Here is a 13,476-nt window from a genome sequence, read left to right on the forward strand (position 1 = left end):
TAGTGCATACCGACAAATATCCCTTTACCGCGTGCTCAGCCTCCGTCTGCCCGCCCGCCATTTCGAGTGATGACGCGCACGTGTTAGGTAGAAATATAGCGTTAGGAGATAGTAAAAATAAATATAAATGGCTTTGAATCATTTGTGCAAAATGCAAAGTAAATTATGATAGTGCCTCTGGCTAGAAATGCAAAGGAAATTTTTTTAACCAAAGGTTAAATGAGTGGCTTTAAACACATGAAAAAGCAGTAGATGTTGCCAACCTCCATCTGCCCGAATGCTTGGCCTACACACAAACTTTTCCAGGGAATGCGGGAAAAAGTCTAGAATGTGCTCAACATGTGGTACCTTTAACTGCCACTATAGTAACTAGTAGAAGATGTGTAATTCTAAAAAGAATGTAAAAACTTTTCCTAATATGGATTGAAGATCAAAATCAGCATAGCCCTTCATATCTAATTATATGTACTTATTAGTTCAAGACATGGGCCGAGTTTGTGGGGGGACAACGCCCCTCCCAAATTGGACACCTTTACTAATTTATTTTCAGTAGTTTACAATTAAGATTAAAAATTAATTAATTATATGCACTCGCGATTTCAAATGTGAGGGACAAAGCGAGCCTCTGCCCCTCCACCCCCACCAAACCAAAAATAGAAGACAAACCTATGGTCAAAATTGATGTGAACTTATAATCATATTCATTTTTTGTACGCTTCATGACAATTAGTCACAACCCCTGCTTCTAACATAATGTCTATGGGAAATTAGAGTAATGTGATCCATGGCCTGGGTCGAGGGGGGCGTGACTTTATCGTGAACCCAGATCAACACTGGGAAGCTTGTGATGTCATCACGCAGCTGTGCGTAGTGGCATCCCCACCATGCGCACCATGAATCCCGCCTGGGTTTGATCTTCCACGATGCTCATGGTCCACCCTAAACCTCACAAACCATGGCAGCAGATGCGGAAACCTGATGCACAAATGGTAAATTAAAAACTCTTCAGGGTGCGACTGTGGTGATCCAGAACAGACCTGTTTAACATATGATGACGCAATTCCCAATTCAGAAATATCATAATGACTAGCAGAAGTACCCGGCGTTGCCCGGGTGAAAAATATATTTCTTAATAACCTTACATATATACACAGATGGGCTGCTACCCCTGCCCCCCCCCCCCCCCCCAGCCACGATCTCCTCGGCCGCTGTGCAGTAGTATGTACGGCCTATAGTGTGGTGGGGTGTCGAGGCCTAGTAGCGTGCAGAGCCTCCGGCCTCGCCTAAATTGCCCACCCGGCTGAGGCTGGGTACCGGGGCCGTTACCCCCCCCCCCCCCGCGCTACAATAATACTGTGTAATCGCTATAATTGTATTATCTACCGACCCTATAATAGTAATTGCACACATTGGGGTGGCGGGGGAGTGAAGAGGACATGAAAATTTGATGAATTTACCTCAGAGTCGCGTGGTGGGTGTCGAGGCCTAGTACCGTGCAGAGCCTCCGGCCTCGCCTAAATTGCCCACCCGGCTGAGGCTGGGTACGGGTGCCGTTCCCCCCCCCCCCCCCACGCTACAATAATACTGTCTAATCGCTATAATTTTATAATCTACCGACCCTATAATAGTAATTGCACACATTGTGGTGGGGGGGGGAGTGAAGAGGACGTGAAACTTTGATGAATTTACCTCAGAGTCGCGTGTTAATGCGTGCGCCTATTTTTAACGGGAATTAAAAATGGCGTCCACCCCGCGGCGAATGCGTCGCTACCCGTTGCCAGGGGCAACCGCCGGACCAATCGTGTCTCGCAAATCCCTGACATTTCGTCCAATGAAACTGCGTATGGTCCGATACACAGACACACACACAGACAGACAGATAGACAGACAGATTTGCGATTTTATATATATAGATAACACTCCACTGCTCCTAGCACAGTTATATGGGCTTGACCACTTGAATGTGAAATTGCAGTTGATGCTCTGCATCTACATCAGCCATGCAGAGCCGGATCATGGTTCCGTGAGGCCCCCGAGCACATGTCTTTTGGGGCCCCCCCGCTTTCCTATATTGGTGTGTTTCTTGCCTTCTTTGTTGCAAAATCATCCACTAGATCGTCAAAATCTAGCTGTCTGACAAGGTCTGATTCTATTGACATAAGTGACAATGAGCTGAGACGTGTTTGGCACGTATATATGAAAGTCAAAAATTGTGTATGGGTTTGTGTGTGGTCGGGGTGCGACAGGGATGTCCTCTGGCTCCAACATTATTTAACATCTATTTCGACCACGTAGTTCGTGAAGCCATTAGTAGCTGTACCGGAGAAATTTCCATCTGATACAAATACAATGGGATGCTGATCGATGCCCGGGTGTGGTCAAGGGATGGCTCCCTATTGGTCAACCACGTTATGTATGCCGACGACCTGGTAATTGCGGCTCACTCAGAGGAGGAGTTGGAGGCACTGCTGCTGAAACTGGAGTGTGCCACTAAGAGGTGGGGCCTTACCATCAGCCCCACCAAAACGAAGCACCTGCCTGGGTATTTTGTACCATCGGGCACTCTACCCCCACAACTCCCAATCGGCGATGGGGCAGTTGTGGAGAGAGTGGAGAGTCTCCCATATCTGGGCAGTGTGCTTGTGACCGGCTCCGGTTTAACAGCAGAGGTCTTACTCCGAATGAGTCGAGCGGCATTATCTTTTCATCGGTTGCATAATGCTGTGTGGACGCTACCTGGTCTGTCGTTTTGCACGAAGCTTCGGGTCTTCCCGGCCACAGTCATTCCCTCCATTCTCTACGCTTGCGAAACGTGGACCCCCCTAATGGAACATATTCGCCGGTTATAAACATTTAGGCTGGCCTGCCTACGATCAATCCTGGGTTTAACCAGGCTGGATTGTGTGAGGAGCTCACAAATCCTCGAAAGATCTGGATAAATTCCCATCGGTGAGCACCTCCGGCAGGCAAGGCTGCGTTGGCTGGGCCATGTAGCCCGCATGCCCAATCACCACATGCCCAAACAGCTTTGTTTCCGCCGGATCGAGGGGGCTAAACGGGCACGGCACGGGCTAGAGAAGAGATGGAGTAACGTGGTACAGGCGGATGTAGAGCTGAGTGGACTTAACGATGACTAGTACCAGCGGTGTCAAGATCGGCCTCTGTGGAGGAGGCTTGTGAAGGACGCTACTGGGCAGTTGGAGACAGTCACCCTCCAACAACAACAGAGGGCGGAGAAGCGACGCTCACACCAACGAGCGGAGCGCCGGGTGGCTAAAGCACAGCAATTTGGCACAGTAGGGGGGCACAGGTGGTGCATCAGCCAGTAATCTCGATCATCTCAGTCAGTCGACCCGTGGCACCTGGGTCTGCCCTGTGACCTCCTGCCAGCGGGCGTTCGACACTTCACGTGGCCTCAAGGTGCACATGGAAAGACATAACCGTCGTGGTGACGTCACCGCCACTTCGTGGCGAATGGCTGTTGTTGTTGTGTGGTTCGCGCGCTTGGCTCTCCAACGGTGGGGTTTATGTAAAAAAATAGCCAGGTACCACGCCGTAAGCCCCGCCGTGAGCAAGCGCTATTCCTTTTTCCCATCTATCAACTTTTAATTACGATTTCGTGCAGTTTGCGTTTATTTATGTATTAAATAGCACACGCTCGATCATACCAAGTCACACGCGTTCGGTGGGGGGGACGGCTTTTACCAAGTCGGTCTTGGTGAGGGGGACATTTTCACGCAAAACGCTGAGGTTAATTCTTCAATATGTTATGTACCCCTACTCTTTGGTTCTTTTGGTAAAGTCACGTAGGTACCACCCCCCCCACCCCATTGCGTGCAGTTACTGCTATAGAGTCCCTACATTAATATTATATAGCGCTTCGATAGTAATTATTGCAGCGCGGGCGGGTGGAGTGGTCCAGCCCACAGCCTGCCAGGGAGCCACCTCGGCCGGCTGCACAATCTCGGCGAGGCTGCAGGTTCTGCACGGGACTAGGCCTCACCACGGTAATGTTAAGTACAATTGTAGTGCTTCTTTCGCTAAACTCACGTACATAGAACAATGATATTTAAAAAAATTGGTTTGGAAATATAATAATCATTTTGTTTGTGTGCAGACACCTTTTTTGTATTGCTTCTTTCACTAACCTCACGTAGCTAGAAACCTATTATTTAATTAATCACCTTGGAAACACTAAGCTACTTTTTTTGCGTGCAGACAAATATTATTTCATTTTCTTGCTTCTTTTGCTAAATGCACGTACGTAAAAAAAAACTTATCATTTACATAACCTTGGAAATATTCACATAATAGTTTGTGTGCATTTATAAGAATCATTGTTTGTGTGCAGACAACTCATTTTTCACAATTTACTTGTTTTTTTAATGTGTGTGCCTATGTCCTTGTGTCCGTGTGAGTCCATCTGCGTGTCAGCGACGGTTGCTTTGTGTGTGTGCGCGAGTCGATGCGTCTGTGTGCGCGTCGACGTTTGTGTGTGTGTGTCGATGTGAATGTGGTACAAGCGTCGTGGTGACGTCACCGCCGCTTAGTGGCAAATGGCGGTTGTTGTTGTTGTGTAAGTCCACGTGTGTGCATAAGTCCATGTGTGTGTGCGAGTCAATGTGTGTCAGTCGATGCGTCTGTCAGTCGATGTGTGTGTGTGAGTTCATGTGTGCGTGTAACTCGATGTTTATGTGTTTGTAGGTTGATGTGTGTTTGCGAGTCGATATCGACTAAGACACACACACACATTGACTTACACACACACACAGGGAGCCATGCACACACATCGACTTACACACACACAGACTCACACACACAACGCCCTGTGTAAGTCCATATGTGTGTTTAGGTCGATGTGTGTGGTTGTTTACGTATGTGTGTGTGAGTTGCTGTATGCGTGTACGTCGATATGTGTGTAACTCCATGTGTGTGTAGTTAAAGTCGATGTCTGTGTGTGTGAGTCCATATGTGTGTATGTGTGTGTAAGTCGCTGTGTTTTTGTGTGTGGGTCGATGTCTGTAAGTGTGTGTAAGTCGATGTGTGTGTGTGTCTTTTTGACCAGGGCAAATCCGAAGTGCCACGAAAACATTGGGGAACACTGACTGCAGATTAAGTGCCTGCAACGCCTCAATCAATTTAGTTGGGCACTTCTCACCCTCAGAGTTAGACATGAAAGACTTGAATTGGATGAGTTAATTGGAAAAGTTAATGTCCAGGTCTGATGGATATGCAGCGGAGAGTGCATTTACCTTTTCCACTATGGCATCACTGTTAGACACCTAGATTTGAAGCTTTCGCGACTGCAAGGATTCATACTCTTTGGCTTTTTCGGTAAAGTCACGTAAGTAAAATTTTAGTTCTCATTTATTTTATTTTATTTTTTACCTACTTGACTTTACCGAAAAAAACAAAGAGTATGTTAGACACCTGATCTGAAATAAACAGAACTCCAAAGAGACTGGTCAAACGCTTGTAAGCGTCCAAGCGATATTCAATGCATTCCACTAGTTTATCAATGACCACATAAAATGTTTACATTTTGAACTTCCCCGTCCCCTCAAGTGTCACACCAGGCTCTGAGCTCTCATCTACAAATGTTTTGTGGTTCCTCTTTCGCTGAAGATCGTGCTTATATGACTGAGAGACACCTGTCACATTTAAGGCTACACTTTCAAAAGCATCAAACTGGTCTCGTTGTCCCGCCACAAAATCCTTCAACGAAGACAAAAGCTGTACTGCTATAGAGATGTCAATGTCACTTTTCTGTAGGTGCATGCTTGTAGCGTGGAACTGGTCAAGTATGACGTCCCAGAAATGTGCCATGAACACCATCTCTAAGGTTTCCAATATAGCACATAGTCCAGTGGCCTCAATTGGAATATCCCTTTTCTCATTATCATCATTGCACATACCACCGAAGGCCTCTCTAATTTCTCCACAGTGCCTTGGTTGACTCTGCCCGAGCACTCCACCGAGTACTGGACAGCGATTTGAATGTCAGTCTGACATCTGTCTTCCGAAAAACTTTCCCCCATCTGTGTGTGGATGAAGAGCAAAATGTGTACAGTAACTGCAACATGTTAAAAAAACTCGTCAGCCTCTGGGCTACTGCCGTCTAAGGTGTTAACACCAACTAAGTCAAGTGAATGTGCTGCGCAAGGCACATACTTTATCAGAGGTTTTTTTTGTTTCAGGTGGGCCTGTAGCTCATTGCATTTTCCTGACATGTTGCTTGCATTGTCAAATGACTGACCTCTACAGTTTGAGAGGTCAAATCCAAGGCCCTCCACCATCAGTCACACAGTCTGCTAAACTTTTACCACTGTGGCTCTCAATTGGCTAAAAGCCCAGGAATCGCTCCACCACATATCTGCTGCTGTTAACAAACCGGAATATGAACGTCAATTGGTCCACATATGACAGGTCTGGGGTGTAGTCAACAATTATTGCAAAATATTAGGCATCCCGAATCTCATCTGCTATTGTTTGGCGAGTTTTCGGACCTATTAGCTCAATGAGTTCTTCACATATCGTCGATGACAAATAGGACACTGTGCCTCTTCCTTTTCCGCCAAACTATTTAATATGCTCAGTTAAGAATTGGTCAAATTGTGGTAGAAATTCTAGGATGCCAAGGAAATTACCATTATGGGTTGACCCAAACCGTTCATGATCTCCCCTAAACGCAAGTCCTCTTTTAAACAAGAACTGAATCACTGATACAACTCTTTTCAAAATGTCTCTCCAGTATTTACGTTCCCCATCAAGTTGCTGCATGAGATCTGCATCTATAGCACTGCCCTTTGTCCGCTGGTGCAAGGCACGCATGCATGATCTGTGTTCTGCCCTCTTTTTGTGTTCCCCTATTCTTTCGAGTGCTTCCAGTAACTAAACCCCTGACTAAAGCCACCGAGCTTGCTAGAGAACAGTTTGCATGCAAAACAGTACACACAACTTGTTGAGAGTGAGTACAAGAGCCACTGTCTAAAAACCTTCTGCCCATTTGGCAACATATAGTTCAGACGTTCATTGTTAAAACTTATAGTCTGAAGCTGGGTATTTTTCACTGCGGGTTTGGAAGAGGACTGCTCCTCTTTCAATAAGCACTGACTTAACAATGTCACTGGAAGTGCTTTGCCATAATGCAGGGTCAGTGACCTCATAGCACCAGGAATGGCTTGATTGCTGATTTGATTCTTGTGAACTGCCCAAATGCTCCTGAGGTGGAAATGATGGTTCTTGTATACCATTAGCTGTTGAGGGTTCGCCTTCAAAGTGTAATAAAGGACTCTTGCACTGGGTCTGTCTCCGTTGTCCTTTATTGTGGTTCTTACAACTTTGCCCACACAGCGTCTCGCTCAGAATCTCCTCCGTCTCCCGCTCGGCAGCCCCACTGCTGCCGCCGCTCCCGCAGCCTTGCTGCGGGCTCCCAATGCAGCCCCGCTGCTGGCTTCCCACTCAGCCTCTCCGCCTCCGACCTGCAGCCCCACGGCTGCTCTCTATGCAGCCCCGCTGCTGGCTTCCCACTCAGCCTCTCCGCCTCCGACCTGCAGCCCCACGGCTGCTCTCTATGCAGCCCCGCTGCTGGCTCCCCTGGTCTCCTCCGTGCCCGGACACCGCTGGCCAACGGTGCCGAGTCCCAACCTGTGGCGATCACGCCACTTTCCACCTCCTGCCCTGCGTGGCCTCCTCCTGTCTTTATTCTCACACTCTCTCCCTGCTCTTCCGGTTCCTGCCCTTAAAAGCACTCCCTCTCCCCACGTGACCCAACTCCTCCCACCTGTTACGTCATATCCGCGAGGCTGTTTACGCTCGCATTACACCACCCTACCCGTAGAGAAAATTCCAGCCGTCCTCGGCTGAAACAACAAGCAATGCGAACGACCCCCAACCATCAGCCGTAAACGGACAACGGAGAATACAACGAATATAACAATAACAACAACAACAACGGGAACAACAATCAACGAAAAGAAAGGGACTTCGAACACGTGCGGGTCGCTGGCCCGTCCCGAACGAGCGGTGGCCCCCCTGCAGACCGAGAACGCGACGGGGTTTTAGGAGCGACAGGATCAAAACCGCCTGTCGCTATTGGAGGCCCGCCAACGCCAAGGTCCCGTTCCCCCGAAGGACCAGAGTCCGGGGTGTCCCGCAATCGTCTCTGTGGTGGGGTTGGAAGGGCGGCGGGGCCAGGTGTCCCCGCAGCCGTAGTAAGCCCACCCCGAGCAGAGTCCGCTGTCTCCTGCAGTGTCACGGCCGGTTTGTCTGTAGAAGGCATGACAGGCACTCTTGCAGGGTCAACAGGCACAGGCAAGGGTGCGTCGGCAGCAACAGACACCGGCAAAGCAACATCAGGAGATTACGCATCCGTCCGAGGGGCCACGTATGGTTTCAAGCGAGACGTATGGACGTACCAGCGCTTAGCTCCGAACCGAACGCGCGCGGTTTGCGGGTTAGGAACCTCAATGAGCTTAACAGGCCCCTGCCACAGTTTATGCAGTTTAGGGAAGGTTCCTGCTCGCACCTGCGGGCAATGCAGCCAAGCCATATCCCCCACCTTCCAGGGGCACTTCCCCATCGAGCGTGGAGCGCAACGTTCGTTTCGGGCCTGGGTTTTGGCAGTAGCCACCCGGGCCCCCTCCCGCGCCTCATCGACGCAGCGAACGGCGTCCTGAATGTAGTCGGGGAGAGGCTTAGTAGGTCCTCTCACCCCCGTTCCCAACTGTACATCCATTGGCGGCACGTTTTCGCGACCGTACATGAGATAAAACGGAGAATATCCTGTGGACGCGTGAGGCGTCATCCGGTATGCCGAGAGTACCCCAGGGATGTGCAAATCCCAGTCAGCTTGCTTCTCATTAACCGTGTGACACAGCATGGCTGACAGCGTCCGATTGAGTCTTTCCACCATACCATCCGTCTGCGGGTGGTAGGGGGATGTCCGGATCTTTTTAGTCCCCAGAGCAGCGCACACCTCTCCCAACAATTTAGAAGAAAAATTCCGGCCCTGATCAGTGAGCAGCTTCTCCAGCGCCCCCTTGTCCATGACATATCCAAATAGAAAGGCATCCGTCATGGACGCCACCGACTGGTCGGGCAAGGGCCAGGCCATCGGCCAGCGGGAGAGATACTCCACCCCAACTAGCAAGTATTTATTTCCCTTAGCGGATGGCGGGAAGGGTCCCAAAATATCCAACGCCACCAACTTGTTAACTCGAGACACTTGAATAGACTGTATCGGCGGCACATATGGGTGTTTGGGCGGCTTCCACCGGGCACACTCGGGACACGCGCGAACGTGCCCGACGACATCCGTCGTCATGCCGTGCCAGAAGTAGTCTCGCTGCAACGTCAACAAGGTTTTCTGCACCCCCAGGTGTAATAGCGTGTCGCAATGCAGAGTCCTAATCAACTCGTACCGTAACGACGACGGTACAACCAGACGCCAGCGATCATGTAACCCCTCCCTCCACATCAGCAGTCCGTCGTGGAGAGCGGCCCCCGGCGTCCCCCCGGGAAGCAGTCCCCCCCCTACCTTTGCAGCCCGACTCCGCAGGGTCCCCAACGAGTCATCCAGCATTTGTCCACGTATCCACACCGCTCGTGGAAGGTTCAGAACCCCATCGGCCGGTCCCGGGCACACTGGAGCCTCAGGCACCTCGACCGCTAATGCCATAGGCCGAGGGGGCTGCTGGGTCGGCGCACACCTATGCGTCCCCAACGCGCAAGCGCAAGGGGATCCCTGCGGTAACCTGGAGAGCGCATCCGCATTCGCGTGACGCACCCCCTTCCGATGTTGAATTTGGAAGGAAAACTCCTGCAAAGTGTCCAACCATCGTGCCAGCTGGCCAGATGGTTGGTCCACCCTCAGAGCATATTGTAAAGCCGCATGATCCGTCCGCACAATGAACGAACGGCCGTAGAGATACGGCCGAAATTGGCGGAGAAAATAGACAATGGCCAAAAGTTCCCGGCGAGTGACGCAGTAGTGGGTTACCGCGGGGGACAAGACTCAGCTACCGTATGCCACCACGCGTTCCACACCGCCTTTGAACTGTGACAGCACGGCCCCAATGCCCGTGTCACTCGCATCCGTGTCCAGAATGAAAGGGCGATCAAAATCGGGGTAGTCCAATGTCGGCGCCGTTGCCAAACGATCGCGCAGGCCCTTAAACGCCGCTTCCTCTGGCGGTCCCCAACTGAATTTCCGTCCTTTACCCGTAAGGAGGTGCAGAGGCCTCGCGACCGTTGCAAAATTGGGAATGAAACTACGGTAATATGAGGCAAACCCCAAAAAGCGACGCACATCCCCCACCGTGGCCGGGGTTGGCCAGTTTCGGACGCACGCCGTCTTCTCCGGATCTGTGGCAACCCCGTCTGCACTGACAATATGTCCCAAATAGCGCACGGACCGTTGCAGTAGGTGACATTTCTTAGGCTTAAATTTCAGATTGGCGGAGCACATTCTGGCAAACACCGCCTCCAGTCTCTGTAGATGTTCATCAAATGTGCGGCTAAAGACGATAATATCATCTAAATATTTCAGACATGTCTTCCACTGCAACCCCGTTAATACCAACTCCATCAACCTCTGAAATGTGGCGGGGGCAGCATTCAACCCCATCGGTAGACAATTAAATTGAAATAGACCCTGTGGCGTACGGAAAGCGGTCTTTTCCTGTGAGGACTCATCGAGGGGAAGCTGCCAGAATCCCGAAGAGAGATCCAGCGTCGAAAAGAACTTCGCCCCCGAAAAGGCATCGAGGGAATCATCCATACGCGGCAGGGGGTACGCATCCGCCACGGACACTTTATTTAATTTACGGAAATCGACGCAAAATCGCAATTTGCCGTCTTTCTTTTTGACCAAGACCACAGGCGCGCCCCATGCGCTGTTAGACGGAGATATTATGTCCGCAGCAAGCATGTCATCCACTGCTCCACGAACATGGTCTCGCTCCGCCGGACTCATCCGATGTGAGTTCAGCCGAATCAGAGCAGCGTCCCCCGTGTCAATATGATGGGAAAGCAAGGAGTTGCGTCCCAAGTCCAAATCGTCGGAGCTAAACACATCAGAATAACTCAATAATAGCGCGCGAAGCGCGGATCGCTGTTCCCCGGTCAGGGATGAATTCTCGCCGCACAATTCGGCGATCCAGCGATCATTTTGGCCCGTAGGGCCCGAAACTCCGGCAACAACATCCCGGCGGCCCAGATGGTCCTGGGCCGTAAACGCCGTTGTGGCATGCGTCACGACCGTTCCGGCCGGCACGCACACATTCTCCGTACTCCCATTAAGCACCTGCAAAAATGGCTGCTGGTCCGGCCAGATAATAGTTTGCGCCCCGACCAGCGCCAATCCGCCCGTAATGGTCGCGGACGGCGATAACAAAACCCCAGGCGCTACTTCCCGACCAGGTACCGGTTTCTAATATCGCAAGGGGATAAGCATCTGTGAACCAGGTGGAATGTCAACAGATACTTCGGACAGCGCCTGTACCTGGCAGACTGGAGCGGGTCGCCCCCAGGGCGACGGAAAAAACGTAATTTTCCAACCTCCCGGTAATTCAATGCAATTTTGATCAACCCTTATTAGAATGGGCATTTTTGCCAGAAAATCAGTTCCCAACAAACACGGAACCGCAAGAGACCTCGAAATTAACACAGTTCCCGAGGCCGACACCCCCCCCGATGGATATATTGGCATCCACCTGGCCCACAATGCCCATACTTCCCCCGTTCGCTGCTACACAGGAATCGTAAACCGGGCGCACTGCGTCCGGCGGGATGCCCAACAGATGGAAAATGACATCCGATATAATCGTCGCAGACGCACCGGAGTCCACTAAAATGCGCACGTCGACCCTTTGTATAGAACCCGGCACAGTGGATGAACCAGTAGCGGCCACAACAACCCGCCGTGCCAATTTACGCCACTGCGTTACCGAGCGACATAGGCCAGTCGGCGGCCTCCCGTTATTAACGACACCCGGATCGCACGGCAACGGTGATGAATGACAGCTCAAGCATTTTGCCCAAAATAAGGGGTTCCAGTAAGTCAGGCTCCGTCTCAGGGTATGCGGCCATGGCCAATTCCAGGACAGCACCCCTGTATGCCACCGGCGACTCTTCGGGCGCCCGCTGGCGCTGAACAAATCGTCGGTGAGCGTCATCCGGTGGCTCGTATGCATCCACCATCTCGTCAAAAACCCCCCTCAGTGTCTTCTTTTTCTTGGCCTTGATGGAACGGAAAAATCTGACCGACTCATCGTCGAGAAGAGTTGGCAGAACTTCCAGGGCCTCCGCGTCAGTCCATCTGGCGGAGCGCACCGTCGCCATAAATCGGCAGGCAAATGCACTCCAGTCGCCTCCGATTGAAAATTCTTTAACTGTTGTCAAGTGACGGCTGCGGGTCCTCGCTCCGCTGTCCTCCGCAGACGGCGCGTCGCGTGGCATGTTCAAGATGGCGTCGCACCGCAACGTGTCCAAGATGGCGGCTTCCCGCCGCGGAGGGCGCAAGATGGCGGCTTCCCGCGGTTCTTCCCCTGCCACGCCCAAGATGGCATCCTCGTGCCGCGTGGCAGAGGGCGCTGGCGGCGCAGGCAAGGCCCTGGTCCGTTGGTCACCCCCGGGCCTCCCCGAAGCCGTCGCCGGCATGACGAGGTCGCACAGTTGCGCCAAGACGGTCTTCAAAGTCTCCAACTGGGCCGCCATCTGTCTCCATTGCTGGTCAGCGTCCTCCGGCGCGGGCGGATCCACTGAAGCGGCGACCTCTTCCACCCCCGGGCCACCACTCGTCCCCGCGTCGATTTCCTCCTCCATCATCAGCAGCTCCACTGCCTGAGGAAGGTCGTCGTTGTCGGAAGATGTAGCAGACGATGGTGCGGGGATATTCTTTCCTCTGAGCTGTTTTGACATGCCGTTTCACTTCTCACACCAGTGTAATAAAGGACTCTTGCACTGGGTCTGTCTCCGTTGTCCTTTATTGTGGTTCTTACAACTTTGCCCGCACGGCGTCTCGCTCAGAATCTCCTCCATCTCCCGCTCGGCAGCCCCACTGCTGCCGCCGCTCCCGCAGCCTTGCTGCGGGCTCCCAATGCAGCCTCGCTGCTGGCTTCCCACTCAGCCTCTCCGCCTCCGACCTGCAGCCCCACGGCTGCTCTCTATGCAGCCCCGCTGCTGGCTTCCCACTCAGCCTCTCCGCCTCTGACCTGCAGCCCCACGGCTGCTCTCTATGCAGCCCCGCTGCTGGCTCCCCTGGTCTCCTCCGTGCCCGGACACCGCTGGTCAACGGTGCCGATTCCCAACCTGTGGCGATCACGCCACTTTCCACCTCCTGCCCTGCGTGGCCTCCTCCTGTCTTTATTCTCACACTCTCTCCCTGCTCTTCCAGTTCCTGCCCTTAAAAGCACTCCCTCTCCCCACGTGACCCAACTCCTCCCACCTGTTATGTCATATCCGCGAGGCCGTTTA

This window comes from Lethenteron reissneri, chromosome 31, assembly GCF_015708825.2.
Source record: "Lethenteron reissneri isolate LAM-NWPU_2019-01 chromosome 31, ASM1570882v1, whole genome shotgun sequence".
Taxonomy (NCBI): domain Eukaryota; kingdom Metazoa; phylum Chordata; class Hyperoartia; order Petromyzontiformes; family Petromyzontidae; genus Lethenteron; species Lethenteron reissneri.